At 42.3% G+C, this 23,104-nt stretch overlaps 1 protein-coding gene and 1 pseudogene across 2 annotated transcripts in view; one reads left to right on the top strand and one right to left on the bottom strand.

Moving 5' to 3' along the window:
- The window catches only part of Dgkg (diacylglycerol kinase gamma), a 193,012-nt gene that overhangs the window by 159,191 nt on the left and 10,717 nt on the right, over positions 1–23,104 (bottom strand). The window lies entirely within an intron of this gene.
- On the top strand, positions 865–4,671 carry LOC127227214 (protein DBF4 homolog A-like; annotated as a pseudogene).

Consider the following 23,104-nt stretch of genomic DNA (forward strand, 5'->3'; position numbering starts at 1 on the left):
GAGTGTGACGCTAAACCCTGACTCAAACAACATAGAACAGAAAGCAAAGCAGTGTCTCTGTGACCTCAGTACTGTGTCACCCCAGAAGCAGTCCTCTAAGAGGAATCGGAGCCACACAGCAAGATAACAATGCTGACTGCTAAATCAGAAGGCAAGGAAGGACTCTGGCTCTGGGCTCTGCCTGTCATTGGTTATTTGACATTTTTCTGGGCAATTTCTTATCATTTGAATTTTTTCCTTTTGAAAATAAGGATATGACTTGGAAAAGTGTATCTGATGTTATGAATGGGTCAATATACATACACCATCCCCTCCAGCACAATGCCTGTAATGCAGTGATATTCGATAAAAATGACTCTTCTCAACCCTGATAGGGTTGGTAAATGCTGGAGCCGATGGGGCCGTAGAGATGACTCAGCCAGAGATAGCATTTGCTGCCAATTCTAATGATGCTCAGCTGCCCTCATGGCTTCCACCCATGCACATACAATCAATAAAAAAATTGTAAAAGGAAATGAAAAGGAAGTTTGAATGGAGGTATATTTCATAGCAAATAACACTGCTCCCAGAAGTCATAGGTTATTAGGGAGTAGGCAGTGGCAGGTGTGGGTTACACAGAAGCCCATCCCCCAGACAATCTAGGCCATCACCATTTCTCTTGGTTGTCTACCAGAACTAGAGAGCAAAACCTCATTTCTGAAGTCACCACATACTTTGGTTGCAAGACATAAAGGAATCAACCTAGAACAGGGTCAGGAGCTTTTCTTCTGAAGGATAGCTTCCCCAGTGCCAGAAGGTGCTTGCAGGCCTCTGTGGGAGAACTGACACCAAACGTCTTCCCTTCTTGTGGACTACACAAACACCATGCCGGGCAAGATGCGCCCAATGATGCAGTAGTGGCACAACTAGTATGGGTACACAAGAGGGAATTCAGACCCCGAACTACAACCTGGTCAAAAGCCCATGCCTGGGGAGGCCACGTCTTCTGGGAGGGAACCTGCTTCTGTTGTTTTGTTAAATTGACATGTTGTCAAGCTACCTTCTAAATATTTCCATTTATAACCATAGGTTAGTGCTAGATGAAGGGGCTCTTGGCAGTTAATGGCTACTGGGGGGGGGGGAGAGCCATTTTCTTCACTGGTGTTTTCTGGAAAGTTGCCAATGCTCCGGTAAATAACCCTCTACCTAAGTCATTCAAGCAACTCTAGTTAAACTCAGTGGTCATTAAAAAAAAAAAAAAAAGCCACAAAAGCAAGAGGGAGACATGTTGGGATGCAGGACATAGGAAGAGCTATGACAGGGTAATCTGACCAAATTGCATTGTGGAAAGGTGTGAAATTGTCAATGAATTGATAAGTGAATAAATATATGAAAGGTTTTCACCCTATTGCAGATATGACACTTAGCAATATGGCCTAAGGACCAGCTGAGAGCAGTTGGAAGGTTTCCAGTGTGCCTCAGGTTCCTGAACTCGATCTCATCCTGCTCCAGGTTATTGTAATCTTGTAAGTACTCATCAAAATTTTATCCACTGGCTTCGGCACCCGTCGGTAACTCTGATTATGAAGGTAATGGTTTTGTAATTTAGTCATTCATTTTATATTAACCAAGAGTTTATGGGGGGAGGGGGCCTTCCACAATATTTTATTTATGTTATCATAAATAGCAGCAGATGTAGGCAGGAAGGGGTCATGGATAGCAGCTGAGGATTGGCACTGTGTGGCAGGGCTGGAGTCGTTGAGGAGAGGCCACAAGAGACCACTGGGGAAGGCACAGCCTCAACTGCCATGGCAATCCCAGAATATTGGAGATACAAGTCCCATGGAATGACTGTCAAGGACAGCATCAGCTATGGAGTGGAGCTGCCCTGAACCCATGAGACAAGCTATGTGTGCTCCGGAGGGCAGGACTGGAGATGGTGCGGCTGCTTAGGCCCTTGGAGCCCAAAGGCTCGTGTGTGGTTCCCAGGTGTGAAGCACTGCACTTCTACATTGTAGAAATTTTGTTTTGCTTTGATTTTATTGCAACTGTGCCTTGGTTCTCCTCTCCTTGCATATAAACTATGTAACTTATTTTTGATAGGAGTCCATAATTAAGAGATTTTGCATCTTTAAAGAGTTTTTTTTTTGATATTTTGAAGCAGGTGAACTTTGAAAGTCTATAGGACTTTTGAGATTATACGATGGTTTATGTTGTGAGCTTGATATTAAAATGAGATCTTGGTGGCTAACAAGAAAGGAAAGGCTATGGTTTATTAGTAATATACTGGTGCATAACATTTAAAAGAGGATAACTGTCCTGATTATTCTGTTGTCAACTTGGCACAAGCTAGAATTATCTGGGGAGGGAACCCTGATTGAGAACTGGTATGCGGACAAGCCTGTATTGGCATTTTCTTGTATTTCTTAGGTTGTATAAAAAGCAGACTGGCGGTTCACACGACTGTACTTTAGCCCCTTCCTGCTCTGAGGCTTGGCACCAAAACCGGCCCTGAACTCACCACGGCCTGGTGCCTGGCCGGGGCGGGTAGGCCTTGGAGCTCTGTGTTTGCAGCTGCCACATGTGGCACCCGGTGCAGATCCTGTATGTAGGTGCCGGGTGGCTGCCATGAACCTTGAGATCATGAGAATCCACAGCAAAGCACCTCTCCTGGGTGGCATCCAAGACAAAAATGAAAAGAACAGACCATCTTTGAAATCTCTAAAAACTGATAATAGGCTGGAAAAACTCAAATGTAAGCCTCTTTGTGGAAAAATATTTTACCTTGACTTGCCTTCCATCACCATATGTGAAAAACTACAAAAGGATATAAAGGATCTTGGTGGGCAAGCTGAAGAATTTCGCAGGAAAGATATCAGTTATCTTGTTTCAAATAAAAAGGAAGCAAAGTATGAGGAAACACTGAGTTGAGTTTCTCCTGTACAGAGTCCAGAATCTACATGTGCTTCAAAAGCACCTCACCTCATCCCAACCATGATGGAAGTTCCTTTAAGTCTCTGGACAGAGTGTGTTTGAGCTGAGGAAAATTATTAGCTGAAAAAACTCTCAAGGATCATGATTTTATTCCTACTAATAGTATATTATCAAATGCCTTAATACAGGGAGTAAAGATTCTTCATATTGATGACATTAGATACTACATTGAACAGAAGAAGAGTTATGTTCACTCAAGAAATCAAGTACTTCTGTGAAGAATTTTGGGAAAAAAGCAGGTACTGGAATACAAAAGGCCAGTACAGGGAGACTTAAAAAGCCTTTTTTTAAAGGTTGAAAATGTGAACCAGTCTTACAGGCCATTCTACCTTCAGCTGACCAGTGTGCCTTCTATAAACTACTCTACGCACAAGCCTTGTAGTTCATTTGACATAGAGAAGCAAGCTCAGCCTAAACCCAGAATTTATATGGATGGCAATAAATGTGGTGGGGCCCCAGTTCAACTCCAGTTGAAGGAAAAGAGAGAGAGAAAAAAGGATACTGTGATTGTTGCTTACAGAAATATGAAGATCTTGAAACTCACCTTCTGAGTGAGAAACACAAAATCTTTGCACAAAGTAACTGGTATCCAGTATCTAGTTGTTGATGATATTGTATCTAACTTAGTTTTTGATTTTGTGGAATATGAAAGAGACACACCTAAAAAGAAATGGTACTTAGTCTCCCTCTGACATGGTTTTGAAAGGGAGTTCACATTTTTTTCTATTAAGAATAAAATACAGCATCGGCTCCTTTTCTTCTGTGTCTGCAAATGTCCTGAAAAACACTGAACCAGAGGAGAAGCTACAGTTGGAGCCCATTTTCCAGAAGGACATGGGAGAAAGTAAAGAGCAACTGCTTGAGCAGATTTTTCAATATGAAGAGACCCAGAAACCTGAACAAAGGCTTGTGTTTGCTTTGGAACCCATGTCTTAACTCGTCAACTGTGTTGAAAGTACGTGATAAGAAAACAGTGAGTATGTTAAATGCCAGTGAACCTGACATAGAACAGAATTTTACACAGCTACCTCCATGTAAAAATGAGCAGGAAAGACTTCTTGATGCTTCTGAACACACATTAATTATTAATAGAAATGATTCAGAACAGAAGGTGGGTGACTGTCCAAGTGTGCCACAGTTGAGTGTACAAGTTTCTCACCTCAGTACAAAAAACCATCCACCCCAACCAAAATAAACAGCAAATGCTACACATTTTTCAGCAAAAGATTTACGGAAAAAGGACCTTCATTTTGTGTTTGGTCATAATTCTGACCTGGTGACATTAAATACATCAAAAGAACAGCTAACGATGAAGGCCAGAACTCCATCCTGTGGTCCTCAGGAGCCTGATGAATGTGACACGGAGAATATGGATAACTTGCCTTGTGAGAATATTATTGGGCAGAAGAAAAAAAGATGTGGATTCAAGTGCTGAATTGGATTTAAAAAAACAAAACAAAACAAACAAACAAACAAAAAAAAAAACTGAGTTTCTTCCTATGTGTGAAGACAGAACTTGTAGGTCACAAGTACAGACCTCTTTCAAGCAGTGGAGAAATCAGAAATTTTGGGTTTTACAAGCTCACTAAGAACAGCGAGATATGTGATGTTTTAGATGTTTGGGAGGAGAAAAGTTCAAGCAGTCTGCTGTCAACATTTTTCTCTTCCCCTTCAGCTTCCACATTCGTTGGATTTTAGTATCTAACGTGCTTTTATTCTTGAAATTTTTATAAATTCATATACATTTCTTAGGAGCTCTGGGCTTTTATTTTGTTTTGGTTCTGTTGTCTTTGCCAGCTTTGTTGATGGAACCATATGTAAATATTAAGATGATGTTTATAATTCTTTACAGAATTGAGTAGCTGTTACAAATTATACAATAAAATCTTGTGTGATTTATTTAAAAAAGAAAAAGAAAAAAGAAGCAGCTGAGCAAACCATGAGGAACAGGCCAGTAAGCGGTCCCCGCCTCCAGAATCTTGCTGTGAGTTCCTGCTCTGACTCCCTTCCCTCCGTGATGGAGCGTAACATGAGAGTTCTACGATGAAATGAACCTTTCCTTTCCTTTTCTGTTTTCCCGTAGTCACTCCTGATCATGGTGGTTTATCACAGCAATAGAAATGCTAACACATACATTATCAGTCTGTGTATCTATAACCAAAGTTCAGGCCTCCAACTCTGGTCCCACATTATCCTTTCCATTTTAGCTTTCTTTCATCCCAGACTTTAAAACTTTTGCCAACAAGATTTGTTTCCATGATCTAAAATATACTAATTTGTTTAAGTTTTAAAACACAGAGGCAATACTTCTAGAATTGCTAAGCCACATCCGTGTGGAAAACAGAGTTCATGATTTGTCTACAGTTATTTTGTTTTCAACCAAACAGATGTCAAAAATATTGGTTTTTAAAGAGGCTCTGATAAAACCTGTCCTGTAGCAGGTGTTCGTTTGGATCACCAGCCAGCTCCCAAATCATGACACTGAGACTTATTATTAATTGTAAATGCTCAGCCTTGTCTTAGGCTTGTTCACTAGCTCTTATAACTTGCTTTAACCTGTTTCTCTTCATCTATGTCTTGTCTTGGGGCTTCTTACCTTTCATTCTCTATGTATGTCCTACTCTGTATCTGCCTGGCTGGTGGCTGCCTGGCTGGCTGGCCCTTGGCAGCTCTCTCATTTTCTCCCCCCCCTCCCTTTCCTCTTTCCCAAGCCTAGATTTCCCCTCCTCCTTATTCTCTCTTCCCCCCAGCCCTGCCTGTTCTTCCTCTGCCTACCTCTTGGCAGGTCAGCTTTTTATTAGCCCTTAGGCAGGCAAGGTAAAACAGCAACACATCTTTACATCTTAAACAAATGCAGCATAAACAATGTAACACATCTTTACATCTTAAATAAACACAACCTAAACGAAGTAACACATCTTTGCCTAGTTAAAGTAATATTCCACGATGCTGTCCCATTCCTATTACTTTCTCTTTGCCTTTGCCATTGAGTGTCTCATAACCCACATTATAGACTGTTGTTTGTGTGTTGTTTTCATATAACAGTGTGTTCCATGAATGGCCACAAATCTCTTTACAAAGAGCTTCCTCTTCAGCATAGTCTTGCCTAGGACTCTTCAGAGGACAAAGGGTCTGAGTTCCAGGTTTGTCACCCATGAAGCAGCTCCCTGATCGTTTTGTATGTATGTTCCAGTCAAATTCACCTTCTGTTACTCCCTGCCCTAGCAAAATGACAGGCATACAATTGCACCCCTTAAACAAGAGTTAGTGGCCTGATAGACAGGTCAGGACTTTCTTTACTAGAAATGCCTTTTAATTACTTCCCACAGCAACAGTAGTACCTGCTTGCCCAGTCAATCCCAGATTAAAAGGCAACTTAATCTCTAGATTTTTTTAAAGCTTTTTTTTTTTCAGCCAATTTACCTGCTTTCCTGGTTGTGTTCCATGGAACACCGTGTTTCTGTATTTTGGGGGGGCTCACGGGCCTGTGTGGAGACATACAGCCAAACAGCTAGTTACCACCCAGGCTGGATGCATCCTGAAGGAGCTGATGTCCCTGCATGAAGGGAAGACATGCTTGTTGTAATAACAAGTGTTCATGTTCTTATTTCCACTACTCCACTGTAGCTCAGAGTGCTGCTGCACAGGAGGAGGCACGTCCCTGTTTGTCCCCCATTTCTATCGGGAAAAGTCGGGGACAGAGTCACAACTTGCTCTTTGCTAGACAACAGCTGATTCCTAATGGGCTACCTTTTCTTCATCGGTGAACATTCCCCTTAGCACCAGCCCAATCATGTCTCATCGATGCTGCTTTCTGTGTCCACAGTCTCTCCTCACCGGATAAAATCTGGTAGCACTTTCTAAGTAAAACTCAGATTGGATAGTGTCTGACTTGGATGGGAGTAATATTTTCTGTCATTGAAGAAGCTGTGCCACTCTGAGCAATGGTTTCGGTTCCCCAGGCCTTGGTTTCCTTGTCTATAAAATGAGGGGTTGGAAATAGTGGTTTCTACCACACATTCTAGCTCTGCAATTTTGTATACTGGTTCAAACTCTATTTGTTCTGTACAGATGTCAGCATGGGATTTATAAGTCAAAATGAGATGGCAGTTCAATGGGTATTGAATTGCACCCCAGGTCTCTCTATTCATTCGAATGAATCAGCCATATTCAATTACTCAGGAACAAACACCTCTTCATCTCCCTTTCACTCTCCTCCAGACATCAGTGCATGAGGATGACATCGCTTTGGGGGAACTTACTTATATGCATCTGATGGTTTATGACGAAGCCATAATGAGCCCATCTTTATAAGGGGGAAATGACTAGAGAGATAAATGTTTTTCTCTCTTCTCAGACTTGGGACCAGGCCACATTTTGATGGCTGCCTGCATCCTAGCTTTTATTCCTACTATTTGTTCATCAACCTTGGCTCCTTCCTGGATGTCTTAGTTAGATTTTCTATTGCTGTAAGAAAACACCATGACCAACATCAGTTTGGGGTAGGAAGGGTTTAATCCATTTTACAGCTTGGAATCCAGGGAATTCAGAGAAGGAATTCAAGGCAGAAATCTAGAATCAGGAATTGATGCAGAGGACATGGAGGATGCTGCTTACTGGCTTGCTCAACACCAAGTTTTCTCAGCCTGTCTTTAAGTACTCACGGTCTCCGCCCACAGTGAGCTGGGCACCCCTACCCCCACATCGGTCATCAATCAAGAAAATGCTCTACAGGCTTTCCACAGACTAATCTTGTGGGGGTGTTTTCTCAACTGAGATTCCCTCTTCTAAAATGACTGTAGCTTGAGTCAAGTTGACATAAAAACTAGCTAGCACATTAGCCATTCAGCTCAAGTACTAGACTAAGAATGTTCCTTAAAATGCTTAGTCCAGGCTAGGAATAGCATCTTCACCCTTCAATAGCACTGGGAGCTTTTCTCAATTGCATTGCTTATCATATTGGATGAACTGAACCAAATCTCTCTGCTACAAGAGTCTGAATTCCTTCAGGCAAAAGGAAAAAAAAATCTCCTGTCCACTCTAGCTCTGGCTACAAGATCTAAGGAGGTTCATATCTTGACTATTTAAAGAGTGGTCCTCAGCTTCTTTTAAATGATTGGTTTGCATGGAAAATAAGCTCTTACCATATCTATTTGTATCTATTTATATCTCTCTATAGAGAGAATAGAATGATAAAGAATTGAAGAGAAACAAAAGACACAAGTTGGAGTAAAATTGTTTGTAATTTCATTAGGAGTTAGTTGCTGAACTCATAATAAAGACATGTGCTGATAAATACAAATTTATATTAAAATAATGACCAATAATTTTGCAGGACATCAGGGCTCTAAGCTACAACTTGCAAACATAACTTAGTTATTTGCTATGCTTAGTTGATAGTGTGTTATAAGTAGATAAGTTGCTTGATTCAGCAATGAATTACCACTATTGTCGTAGTCTGTTACAGTGGTATCCCCCACTATCCACTTTTCCTGATACTTCAGGGTCTTTTATATCCATCTCACTGGAGTTTGGACTGTGCCTATGACCCAGTTTAACCAGTTTAACAAAGACACAGGAGAAACAACATTGTGACTATCAGGCTGAGGCTCTGAGCAGAGTCAGTGGATTCCTTTTTGTCATGTTGAGATTTTCAAACTGCCTTGTAGGAAATTTAGCCACATAGGGCTAGAGATACCTCACAGAGACCACATGGGAAGAGCATAGGGATGGGGGTGGGTGGGTGGGGTGTCTTACCATCACACTGAGAACCAAGAAACCCGGATGATGGTGAAATCTAAAGACCCCAGTCAAACAATTCACTGAGTTATAAAAGTTATTTTAGCCCTGCTGAGTGTGCCAGGCAAGAAACCACCTTGGATTTTATAGTCTTAGCAAGAGCCACATGGAGAAAAGTCAGCTGGTTCTTGCTAAACCTTGTCTGCATTCCCAGTGCATATGATTATGCAGATGAGTAATGCAGTGACTGTTTAGCCACCAAGTTTTGGATTAGTTAGTTACACAGCCACATAACCAATTAGCTCTATAAGCAATTCTGGGTGCAAATTTCACATTTTATCTTCTTGACATGAATTTACAACATTGATCTCAAACTGCAACTTGTTCATGTTTTAAAACCTAGTAGCTAAAAATAGCTTTGATGCCAAATATCACTACTTGCAGCAGGGTTAAGGCATAGTCTTCACTGACTAAATGATAGCTATGAAGTCAAATGAACTAATTCCTAATTTAAAAGCAACCACAAGAATAGCTAAAAACCACAAACAACTCAAAACAGAACCAACACTGAAATTATACCAGTGTGGTCTTCCCCAGGTCACAGGGTTCAAGGCATCCATCAGTGTGGGGGCTGAAGCTCTGGAGCCTTTAGAGGCAGCTTGACTTCAGGGGTAATTCAATTAGAGCCACCAGGGAACTTAGCAATGAGATAATTTGAGTTCATGAATAACAAATATGAGTAACAGCTAAGAATTAATTTAGTAGAGCACCAGCAAGGAGCACGCATGCTTGCATGTGCGCGTGCGCGCGCATGTGCGCGCGCGCATGTGCGCGCGCACACACTCTCTCTCTCTCTCTCACACACACACACACATACCACACATGCCCACAAGTGCCCCCCCCACACACACTAAAAGTTTTGGAATTCCTTGCTACTCACAAAAGTCCAGAGTGGATATCTTCCATTTGAGGAGCAAGTTGTACTCCTGCTCACATCAGAGTAAATGTGACATCTCTAGTCAAGGAGCATGAACCTATCAACCTAAAACAAGTTGCCCAGGTGCAGGGTGGAAGTCTAGGGGTGACTAGTACCCAGAACATTTTTTTTTGGCGTGGAGGGGGGTGTTGAGACTGATACTCCAGGGCCTGCCATTGGGAGTGTGTGCAGCCCAAAGGCATCACAGCTTAAGGATTTGTCATTAATTAATTTATTTGTGCACCTGTCTAATAAATCATTTAAATAACAAGTGGTAATAGCAGCAAGCCCCATTAACAGCCTACCGCATATCTGCATGTCCATTGCCTTTCTCATTGTCTTTAATATTCACCAAGCCCTGTGAGGAAGCTATTTTTATGCCTGTTCTGCAAGCTGTAGAGACAGGACTGCTTTTGAACCTCAGTCTGCTTAGTTTGAAGGCTCATCATCTCTCCTTTACACCTCTGGGTGAATATGCAATGAGTACCTAAGCAGCTGGCCCTGAGCAAGGTGCTGAGGCCATCAACAAAGCCGTGTTCAGGGATCTAGCAACCTCATCCCCAAATGGTAAGGCAAAACCACAGCATGCTCCCAGAGGTCTGCTGGTGGTAAAGGAGAAACACTGTATCACACATGAACATAAAAGTGGAGTGGAAGGCAAGATATGCAGGAGGATGGTGGACAAAACATGAGATGCCAACAACCCCTAGTTCTTGCCTTGGTGGGGGAACCCTGGGGGATGTTCACTCAGCTTCAACTTGTGAGGCCCTGTTGTGGAATATTACTTTAACTGGTAAAGGTGTGTTACATTCGTTTAATTATGTGAATTTGTGTTACATTTGTTTTACCTTCCCTGTCTTTATTAGACCTACTAGATCTAATAAAGAGCTGAATGGTCAATAGCTATGCAGAAGAAAAAGATAGGCAGGACTGGCAGGGAGAGAGAATAAATAGAAGGAGAAATCTAGGCTTGAAGGGAGAATGAGAAGAAGAGGAGGAGGAAAGAATAAGGGAGACAGTCAGGGCAAGAAGCCAGGCAGTTGTCACAAGCCAGGCATGAAAAGAAGTGAAAGTAAGATATATAGAAGGAAAGAAAAGTAAAAAGCCTAGAAGACAAAAGATAGATAAAGAGAAACAGGTTAATTTAAAAGAGCTAGCCAGAAATGAGCTAAGCTAAGGCCGAACATTCAAAGCTGATAGCATGTCTCTGTGTCATAATATGGGAGAGATGGTTGGTGACTCAAAACAAAAAGCATGGTACAGGGCTCTACAGTAAAATGATGAAGAGCAGTTATACAGCGTAGCGGGAAGGCCTGATTCCAGACTCTAGGGTTGAGGGGCCACTGGGAAGGGAGCACAAATAGAAGCCTCCTTCAGAAAGTTGTCACATCAGAAAAGTTCTCTAGAGTGATACCTGGTGTCAAGGGAAAGCATCAAGCACAAGTTGGAACTACAGAATCAGACATCAAATCTTGGCTCACAACTGTGTGAGTTGTAGCAAGTCATTCATAATTTCAAGATAGGTACAACGATAACATTGAGGAGTGCATTACATGGCTGTCCTAGAGTCATTTTCACAGGGCTTCTGCTTGTCAAATCAAGTTTTGCATGAATGGTTCCTAAAGTGTGGTTCCCACACCCGCAGCAACAGCACTGCCTAGAAACACATTGGAAGAGAGAATTATTGGAACTTAAAGGTCTTGAGAAATTCAGCGTGTGTCAGCAACATGCTCGTTTATAAGCACTGCTTTCTACTGATACAAGGGGCAGGGCTGAGGGGGAAAAGCTGGAAAGCCTGGTGCTAGTGCTTCTCAAAGCCTCTTGGCAGACAGAGTCTGGGTCTCCCATGTCAATCACGCTTTCTTGAGGGAGGAAAACATTACTGGAATCCAGAGCTTCTAGATACCTGGAAATCTGTCATTGTGTCATGCTTCTAAAATTCCTACTCTGACTTGTGTTCCCTGTAGAAATTACCTTTTTTTCTCCTATCTACATTTGTTTTTAAATATCCCTTCTGTGACACTTTGTGACAAATATGTCACCTTGGGGGGGCACAGAATAGATGATAACAATTTCTTACTACAAAGCAAATGGACAAGAAACAAACAGAAAGCCCCCAGAAGGCCAGAAGAATGGCAGCTTCATCAGTGCCGGCAGCTCATTTACACTCGAGAAACAGAACTGTTCAGGAAGAAACACCAGGAAAGCTCTGGGTCTACAGCATGAGGCTTGAGTAGGTAGTAAAGGAGACAGGGTTGTAAAAAGCAGCCAGTCGCATGGCAGTAGCGATGCTAACTGTGTGTCTGGGTATCAATAGCAATCACACCAGAGTGGTAGCATTCACATCTGGAACAGTCTTTGAAGCCACATGAGCTCCACAGCTCAGGGGGAATTGCAGCTGGTCCATCATCACTCTCCACTTTGTGGACCCCTTGTGTCCTTCCCTCTGCCTTCTTGACTACTGTTGTCTACACCCCTTTTTCTCCTCTATTTTCAATTCCTCACATCAATGCAACCAGCAACCATTTACCTACTCTACTGAATCTTATAAATGTAATTCTCAAGACAATCATCTCAGGTACCATCAGAGCACCTTGTAGGCAGCCAAGCCATTGTTCAAACCCACTTCTGCCAGGACATGAAGCAGCTCACATCCCCCAACACCTGTACTGGTTCTCAGATCTACAAAGGTTACGAATGGCTTCCTTAGACTACACACTGCCTGGGGATGGATTTTCTGGCACATTCCAGAAGCCCAAGATCGAGTTTACAAAAGGAGAGGTGTTTCTTCTCCCAGCAACTCAGTAGAACCAATGATGTTCTAATGGAAAACTCATGCTGATTCAGCACCATGGACAAGAAAACTCAGGGGCACGCCCACCTTACTCCTACCTCAGGCATTATATTCTTGTATAGCACAGTCTAGACCAGTGGTTCTCAACCTGTGGGTCATGATCCCTTTGGGGTTGCATTTCAGGTATCCTGCATATCTGATATTTATGCTACAATTCATAGCAGCAGCAAAATTACAGCTATGAAGTAGCAATGAAATATAAAAAATTAAGATTTATTTATTTTTTTATGTGCATTGGTGTTTTTGTCTACATGTCTGTGTGAGGGTGTCAGATTCCCCTGGAACTGGAGTTATGGACAGTTGTGAGCTGCAATGTGGGTGCTGGGAATTGAACCCAGGTCCTCTGGAAAAGCAGCCAGTGCTCTTAACCTCTGAGTCATATCTCTAGCCCACAATGAAATAACTTTCTGGTTAGGTTATCACAACATGAGAAAGGTTGGGAATCACTGGTCTAGACACTTAAAGGTACCTAGAATCCAGTATGAACACATACCTTTACTATGTGCCAGACTGTCCTAAACAGTTTGCATGTTGCTCTTGATTGAATGCATAAAGCCACCCTCTGAGAGAGACACAGTGTGCTCATTGTAAAGATGGGAAAACTGAAACCAACCATACTGGTGTCATCTTATAATCCCAGCATTTGGAAAACTGAGTCAGGAAAAACACATTCAAGACCAGCCTAGGCTCCGTAGTGATCTCCAGGCTAGCATGGGTTAAACAATGAGACCTTATCACTAAAAACAAAACCAAAGTCAAACAAATAAAAAGATAGCAAAACCAAAGCACAGAAACAAATAAAAAGATGGCAAAACCAAAGTGCAGATGTTAAATTACCACTTTAGGTCTTCTTTGCAACTATGTCTTACAAAAAGATAACAGGGTCACTGATGTCACATGGCAGCACTCAACAGAAGGCAGCCATCAAGAAAATACAGACATTTAAAATATTGTCATTAATAATAAGAATTTTAAATATCGCCATTAGAATGAGTACAAGATCAAAAACGTTTCTCAGGTGATCCTGGAATCCCTCATTCAAAACCATAGATTCAAGTAGGGAGGAAAATCACATTTACCTCCCAGCAGACTAGAGAGCATGTTGTAGTGTCCTGGAGCCCTTGGTCTGACTTTAAGTTCTGGGGTTCAGTATCTAGAGTGGAGTTGCTGTCACTGTCTCAAGTTCCTCATTTGATAATGGCAAAGAGTGAGATAAATTATATTTAAAATACCTTTCAACAGTAATGTCACTCTCCATCCAGAATGTTAGGCACGGTATTGATGCCACCAACTTAGGCTGGGAATGTCACTTATTTTTTGTATTCATTTATACTCTACTTCATTGAACAAAGACATGACAAGATGCTATTATCACCTGTCCAATTGTTAACAACTTAAAAAAAAATTAGGTAATAAGAAACTACAATTTTGCCACTGCCAGTGTGGAAGCAAATTACCCAAACAGCACAGACATCTGTTGTCCCAAAGATGGTTGTTTTCACCAAATTTAGTTCTGTGGGCTTCTTTATTTTGTTGTTTTGTTTTTCAAGACAGGGTTTCTCTGTGAAGCTTTGGAGTCTGTCCTGGAACTCACTCTGTCGACCAGGCTGGTTTCGAACTCACAGAGATCCACCTGCCTCTGCCTCCCTCTGCTGGGATTAAAGGCGTGAGCCACCACTGCCTGGCCCTCTGGGCTTATTTTAAAGCATGCATATAGGCGCTATTATCAGCAGAACCACTGTAAGATTTCAAGCCAAGGATATCTGCAGCAGGGTTATTTACAGTAGCAAAAATTCCAACAACTGAAAGCATGCATCTCAGTGTGCTAAGTACAGTTTGTTAAATATGTGAAGATTAATATCCTGACATCGCTAAAAAAGCATGCTTTGTAAGTTTTGTAAGATGCATGGGGAAAGGCCTTATATAATTTACAAGCCAACAACCGAATGTTCGTTAAAACATTAATCTATAAACAGTCTCAGTAGGTGACAAACTGTTCTGACCAGAAGGACCTGCTCCCCACTTGGCTCAAGGGGAACTTGTGGTAGCAGTTTTCAGCAATTGCTTCAGCTAAGAAGAGCCACCAGCGGCTAAGGCCACGTCCCTCCTGGACTGACCACGCCCTCTCCCAGGCTGCTCACTTCAATGGCCAGCTGATACAAAGCTGTGTGGTGTATTGGTCTGGCTTCCTCTTCTGAACTGGCAATACCAGCACTGTAAGGATTCAGGCATTACGCTGGCCTGCCTCTGTGATCTGGAAGAATGCACCTAGGCAGTACTCTGGTTAGTTCAGGGTTGCTCTCTTTTGTGCTCTCTTTCTCTCTCTCTTCTCTCTCTCCTCTCTCTCTCCTCTCTTTCTCTCTCTCCTCTCTCTCTCCTCTCTTTCTCTCTCTCTCTTCTCTCTCTCCTCTCTCTCTCTCCTGCTTTCGGTTTGTATATGAAGACTGGAGGTCAACACCAAGTGATTGCTCAATCAGTCTCCACTTGAGACCAGGTGTCTCATTGTATCTAGCGCTCAACAATTCAGCTAGACCATGTGGTCAGCAAGCGCCATAGATTTTCCTGTCTCTACTTCCTCAGAGCTGGGATTGCAGGTTTTTGTTTTGTCTGGCAATCTCCACCTGAGGATCTGAGTCTCTTTCTGGAAACTAAGAAAGACCTCCACACATTCTTAAGGAAGTTCTTGCATAAAAAACAAAAATCTTGGGGACATTATATGTTGATTTAGAAGATGTACAATTTATGTACAGCAATGCTTAAAGGACAGTGGGAGACTTGAACAAATTCCTTAGAAAACACCATAGGTCAAAACCAATCACCCACTCCCTAACCCACCTACCTTTCCAATCATAGACTCACCCAACCAAGGGCCTAAACAACCACCCTCTATCTACTCACTCACCCACCCATTGAAACGACAACACCCCACAAACACAAATGAACCAAGCCCCCAACTCATACAATAGGAAAAGGAATGCAAAAGCAATCTAAATAAACTAAAAAGACTATTATAAACTCAGAAATAAATGAACTAGAAAACAAACAAACAAAAAATAAACAAAAGAACAACAAAAAACCCCAAGAAACTAAAGGACTGGAGAGGAGGCTCAGTGAGTAAGAGCACCAGCAGCTCTTCTAGAGGACCCAGGTTCAATTCCCATCCCCCACATGGCAACTCACAACTCTCTGTAACTCCAGTTCCAGGGGATCTAGTACCCTCATACAGACACACAAGCAGGGAAAATAACATGCACATAAAATAAAAATAAATAAATCTTAAAAAAGAAATTAAAAGCAAAATAACTGGGCAGTAAATAAAACCCAAGGTTCCTTTTTTTTTTTTTTGGTGGTATTGTTTAAATAAAAATGCAAAATATAAGTGTCACTAACAAAACCCACAGGTCTAGCTGAGTATGAGAGGCAAAGACAAGGGGAGAGTGATGATAGGGACAAGGCCTCACTACCAGCAAGGTCAGCAATGAAGCAAGAGACATAAGGAGAGACACAGGAGGTGTGGTAAATTATGAGAGAATACTCTGTGCCATTTTATAGGACTGCTTTTGAAAAAAATAGAATGGAAAATTCTTGAGAAAATGTAGACGATTCACTTGAAGTTAAAATAATTACTGTATATACTTGGGAGTACTGGTATAAGTACATGTATTATGTGTGGGTTATGCATGAACAATGTGTATTCTGACTTTTATAATTGATGAGTATTATTTGTGACTGTGAATATTGCTTGTGGACCATCCTAGAATGAACACTCCAGTTAAATAAATGGATTGTTTGCTCCTTCAGTTTTCTACACTAGAACTTTTTTCCCACTTGAGATCCTATTCTGTCTTCTATTTTTCCTGTTCTTTCCTATGAAGTTTGGTTAACATGGTGTGTGTAAAAGCAATTGTGCTTGTACATCTACCAAGCTCTTAGCAGGAACCATGGGCTGCAAGGGTGAGTTGTGAATGAATGATTTAAGTCTTCAGCGACGCACAGTCTGTTGAGGATGCACAGTGCTGCTACAGGGGCCACACCGTTTGAACATTGTGTGCAAAGGGCTCAGAGAAAGGAGAGTGGGGGTGTGTAAAGAGACACAGGCATGCTTGACTGAGAAGAGCAGACAAGACTGCTCTTGTTCTGAAGTTAAACTTCAGAACTACAACCTGCTGAGCCCGTTTTTATTGTTTGTATGTTTAGGGTCTCAGGGTTGACCGTTTCGTATTGGGAAATGAATTAAGGGTCACCTTGGGAGAGTCTCAGTCTCCCTCTCTTGCAGTCATTGCTGCCTGCACTCCTTCATCAAGGGGTGGGACCCCGTGAGAATTATTTTCAATAATTCACTTTCAAGGTAGGGACTTGGGAGGGGAAGGAGGAGGGAATAGTAAAGGGGAAAGTGATGTGATTGTATTTTAATAAAAATGTATAAAAATAAAAGTAAATAATAAAACATCAAAAACACTGGTGGGTGGGAAGTTTTGACCTCCATGTTTTCTAAGAAATTCATTCAAGGCTACAAGCGTCCTTCAAGCATTTCTTTACAATTAAAAAAAAAAAAACACACACAACAAAAACCAAAAACAAACTATCCCTGCAAAACTCCTAAAGTGAAATTAATTGAAGAAGAGTTTCTTTATGCTTTTCTTGTACTTTCAATTTCAGTTTAAAATAAAGCTAATAGAGCCCCAGTTCAAACTAATTAGTAATGCAATGCATCATATCTTGAAATGTTTTAGATGAATAAACCCTGTTTACTGAAGTGTGTGTCTGGGTTTTGGGCACAGGGGCATGGGTGGGTAGGGTGGTGTTCAAAGTGGATGGTATGCACACTGGGTCCTGAGACACACAAGGCTTTATTCAGCTGATCTCTTGCACTGGTTCTGATGTGGAGATTGATGAACCAGCATTGTGTCTGTCAGGAAACAGGAAAGAATGCAGCCCTGAGGCCAACAAGGTTGCATCAGTGTTTAATCTCTTAAACCCATGTTTCCTCACCAGGATGTGTGAGGAGAGTATCTATTACCTTCCAAGGGTGGACTAAGGAAAAGAGGCAGGTAAGGGGTGGCTCAGTGGGTAAAACTTGCTCTATTGCATCTGGACATGAATTCAAGTCCCTAGGAGCCATGGTCATGGTAGCACAGCACATAGCTAGTATCCCAGCGCTCTCATGGAGAGATGGGAGTAGATACAGGAGAATATCTGGAAGTTCGTGGGTCAAGAAGATGGGAATATATTCGTGAACACCAAAAGAGTCTGCCTCAAACAGCGTGGAAAGGGAACACACACCTGAGGCTGCACTTTGACTTCCACACTGCGTACTCACACACAAACATAAAATAAGATAACAAAGATTTGTAGTTGAATTCTTTTAACTCTTTGCTTTTTGGGAGCCTGCCACCCAGCTCCCAAATAAATATACAGAGACTTATTCTTACTTAAAAATGCATATCCTTAGCTTGGCTTGTTTCTAGACAGCTTTTCTTAACTTAAATTATCCCACCTACCCTTTGCATCTAGGTTTTAACCTTTCTCTATTCTCTATTCTCCTCTTTCCTTCTTACTCTGTGGCTAGCTGGGTGGCTGTGTGGCTGGCCCCTGGCTTCTCACTCCGTGATCCTCCCTCTTCTCTTTTTTCTCTTTCTATTCATTCGCTCTGCTTCCTAGCCCCACCTATCCCTCTCCTGCCTAGCTATTGGCCATTCATCTCTTTATTAGACCAATCAGATGTTTTAGACAGGCAAAGTAGCACAGCTTCACAGAGTTAAACAAATGCAACATAAAACAATGCAACACATTAAACACATATTCCACAGTGTAAGCAAATGTAACACATCTTCAGCTATTATTCCACAACAGAGGTTTCCCAACACTTGCCTGGTACATGGGGTCACTCGATGGCAACTGTCTTCCCTCATTATCAGACACAGGGAAGCAGGCAAGATTCCCTGATGTCATTGCATGCCCTCATAAATGCACAAAGCTTTGAAATGAAAATATATATTTTAAAGGTGAACAACAGTAGATTTCAGCTTCAGGAAAAGAATGAAAGAAAGAGGATCTTTCAAGCACAGATGTGAGAGATAGCTGTAAAAAAGCATAAAATTTCCCCTTCATGCTTATGAGCAACAGATGTATAAAGCAGAGGAGGTAGACTTAGTGGCAGCACCCGCTCACAGGTTAGGGGTGGGGCCTGGAGAAGGGCAGTGGAGGTTTGAGAGAGGAACAAAGTGAGTCATCTGGCTGAAAGCATTCCATGACTTGCCACCCAGCTGCAAGGACCGGCCTTTGTAGGAAAGTCACTTTGAACTAGGCAAAAATAGCCAACAGAAACCAGCCCCACATGAGAGGAAGAAAGGGAAATGATTTTATTTGATTGATTGACATGGTTTTGATCAGAATGTGAAATCACATGCTGACTTGAGTTGGTCAGAAAGACACCCTGTGGCCAATGGACTCATGTGTGCTTATCCATCCCTCCAGCTGTTTACCTGGTGTGATTCTTAAACCTCAACCAATCCACTTTCAGACCTCCCTTGCTCCTCCCATAGTTTCCTCCACAGTGAAAGGGCTTTTTCATTGGAAATGTCACTCTCCACATTCACTAGGTTTGGAAAAGCCCCTCCTTCCTAAGTCTCAATAGAGAATCAGAAAGCACTTCACCCAGTTTCTGTCACAGCCCACCTCAGCTTCCTCCCTTCTCCTGCTCTGCTTCCCTGATAGAGTCTTCTACTCTTGGCCTTCCTGGCTGGCTGGCTGAGCTCCTCACAACGTCTCTGCATAGGAGCCCTTCACAGAAGCCATTAGTTTCAACTACTTGGTAACCGAAGAACCGAAGAACTGACTGCCAGTCTGCATCTGGTTCCCTCTTCAAGTGTTCAAGGCCCTCACCATCCAGAGACAATGGAGAATGTGAAAACAGGATGGAGTTTTCATCCTTTCTGGAACAAGGTGGCAAGTTACACTGCTACTGGGCTGCTGGTCCTTGGCTGTCACTTACTACTTGCTAGAAGTGCAAGAGTCAAATTGGATATTGCAGGAAGGACTTGCATGGGCTGTGTGCTTGCCTGAAGGCTAAGGAGGAAGGCAATCAGAGAGCTAGAATACAGTGAACCTGCTCATCCTGCTCATGGTCTAACTACTAGTTAAAAGCAAGATGGGAGATGCCTGGTAACACCCACTCTCTCTCTCTCTCTCTCTCTCTCTCTCTCTCTCTCTCTCACACACACACACACACACACACACACACACACACACACACACCACAGTCTGCATAGTTACAAAGAGTACTGGGGACTATTCATTTGTCTATATGGCAACATAGTTTTGGACCCAAATTAGTTTGTGGTTGGAATTTGTGAACCCAGGTGTGGCGCTCCCATGGCATCTCATGAGTGAGCAGAATGAGCTGAGGAACATGGGTAACACCACACCGAGCATTTGCTACAGTCCACACTGCCACAAGGAGGAACTGTGGGGTACTTTCCTCACCACGGCTCTTCTGGGACATGGGAAGAATGGTAATGAAGTAAGCATCAACAGAAGCCTCATTCTGCCAGACGGCAGTCATCTCCTACATCTTTCCACGCCTCTGTCCATGTGGACAACAGAAGTCTGAGAGGATGAACTCCTCCCTGCCTTGGGACCAGCAGGGTAAGCAAGCACTAGGAAACACTGTAGACAATTGAGGAGAAAGAGCCCACCCCACTCAGATCACGACGGCCTGGAAAAGAAGCCGGCTTTTTTTTTTTTTTTTTTTTTTTTAATTTTTCGAGTCAGGGTTTCTCTGTGTAGGTTTGTAGACCAGGATGGCCTCAGACTCAGAGAGAACTGCCTGCCTCTGCCTCCCAAGTGCTGGGACTAAAGGTGTGTACCATCATTGTCCGGCAGAAGCCTGATTCTAATAGATAACAGAACTATAGGCCAAGGGAGGCTTTTGTTGTTGATACAAAGATGTAATGACTATAAGATCCTGTAAGATAATCAGATTGAAGTGGGGAAGCATTAAACCCTATCCAATGCAGAAGGGTAAGAAATTGTCCTTCATGAAAAAAAAAAAAATCACAGGACTTGCTTGTGGCTTCAATTCTGAAAGAGAAGGGTGAAGGCATGTAAGCAAGGGCTATGTATGCAGTTGGCACAAACTTATATCTGAAAGTTATTTCATAAAACACAGCAGAAAATGATCCAACAATACTGAATAAAAAAAATACCACCACAGGCTGAAATTTGGGGGAAACTTAGAAAGTTGGCTGGTTAATTTTAGAGCAAAAAATGTACAAGAATGGCGTGGTCCACTCCTTGCAATCAAGATGACCTGTGGGACTGCTCAATAATGTAGGCCATTTTGCAAAACAATAACAAAAATCCAGAAGACTAAAGTTGAGAAAATGTGATCTTAATTTCATTGTCAGCAAGGAAGAAGATAAATTCCACAAAATTATATATAAAAACCATGGACATGATGTTAATTTTAACCTAAATGGTGAAAGAGGCTGTCTCAAACATTAAGGTGGAGAATGACAGGGAAGGACATCCTCTGTCCTGAACACACACACACACACCACACACACACACACACCACATACACACACACCATACGCACACACACACACTATACACACACACATACATACATACACACACACATACACACACACCATACGCACACACACACTACACCCCCACACACATACATACACACACCACACACACACACTACACACACACACACATACATACACACACCACACACACACACACACACACACACACACACCAAAATGCTGCTCTTAACAAAGTATGATTATTATAACTGAGGTGTTTGATCTCATGTTCCTTATTATTATCTTGAATGCTTCCTTTCAATTTCTCTTATTTTCTTTATACACATGGTATGTGCTTTCTTAGACCCTTTGATTTGCAAAATGAATTAGTGGAGAAGGTCCTACCACAGGCTCTTCCAGAAGGTGAAGGGCTCTCGTTCCTAAGTCTGACAACCTGAGTTCCATGTGGGGTCCACATGTTGGAAGGAGAGAATCTACTCTCATAAGTTGTCTTCTGACCTTGATGTGCAGACCATGGCATGTGCCCCACCCCACGAAATAAATAAATATTCTAAAACATTAAAATATATTTTGCAGCTATTATTTTCATATTAAGTGTCAAGAATAAAATGACTCATAATTGAAGTCAGGAATTCAGAATATTTTGTTTTCATTACCCCAACCCTTTCTTTCTGCCTCAGAGGCTTCCACCTTTAACACAGGTGAGGGGCTGAGCTCAGAGGACTGCTAATCTAGGACAGTGACAGTGTGTGCAAAGCCCTGGTTTTGGTCCTCAGCACAGCAAAAGCAGACACATTCAAACCTTAAAATGTTATATTCTTAGCCAGGCAGTGGTGGCTCATGCCTTTAAGCCCAGCCTTTAATTACACGCCTTTAATCGAGAGGCAGAGGCAGGCAGATATCTGTGAGTTCAAGACCAGCATAGTCTACAAAGTGAGTTCCAAGACAGGCTCCAAAAGCTACACAGAGAAAGCCTGTCTTGAAAAAACAATAAGCAAATAAATAATTAGTTAAAAATTATATTCTCACTTTTGCTATTTTAGAATATTTTGTTAGAATTCATGCATTTTCTTTAGTTCACAGTTTTAAGGCCATACTACAGTTGGGAACATTTTAAACTGGCTTCTGTAGTGATTTCCCACCCTTTATATGATACTTCCTCAACAGGCTAAATTTGGGTTTTGACACAGCAGTGGCTTAGGTTTCATTCTTTAGTTACTCCCTCCCTTCCTTAGAGTCCTTCCATATTGCATCCACATCTCTGCACACCCCAGGCTGCATCTTCATCTCTTCCTGTTGGTGGAAGTCATGCCCCCCCCCCCACCTTAGGATTCCAGGCTCTGTAGCTGTTCTGCTAGGCCCAGCTGGAGTAGCTCATTTGCATACTCTGTGCTATTCTCTCATTTTGCATTTTCTTTACTTCCTCTTGAAGGAGGTACTCTTGACAGATAAGGAGTGCCCAGTCTCTATGTGCTAAATCAAGAGTGTGGAGGAAGTGCACCCTTTAGTGCTCACATGCAGTCCCTATATACACTCCATTACAGTCCCTGTACACCGTCCTCTACAGTTCCTGTACATAGTCTCTGTCTCAGTCACGGTCTACTGTGAAGAGTCATCATGACCAAGGCAACTATAAAAGAAAGCATTTATCTGGGGTCATGCTTACAGTTTCAGAGGGTCAGTCCAGTATCAACGCTGTGGGGAGAATGGCAGCATACAGGTTGCTGAGCTTTAATCAGGCAGTCGGTGTGTGTGGGGGGGTGCTGGCATGGGCTTTTGAAATCTCCAAGCCTACTCCCAGTGACACATCTCCTCCAAGAAGACCACTCCTCCAGATCTTCCGAAGAGTTCTTCAACTGGGGGCCAGGCATGCACATGTAAGAACCCACCAGTCTCTTATAGTACCTATATAACCCTCCAGTATCTATAAATAGTTCCCTACAAAGCCCATGGATAGTCCCTACAGTATCTAGGGACTATCACATTACCTATACACAGCCC

This window comes from Phodopus roborovskii, unplaced genomic scaffold (assembly GCF_943737965.1).
Source record: "Phodopus roborovskii unplaced genomic scaffold, PHOROB, whole genome shotgun sequence".
Taxonomy (NCBI): Eukaryota; Metazoa; Chordata; class Mammalia; order Rodentia; family Cricetidae; genus Phodopus; species Phodopus roborovskii.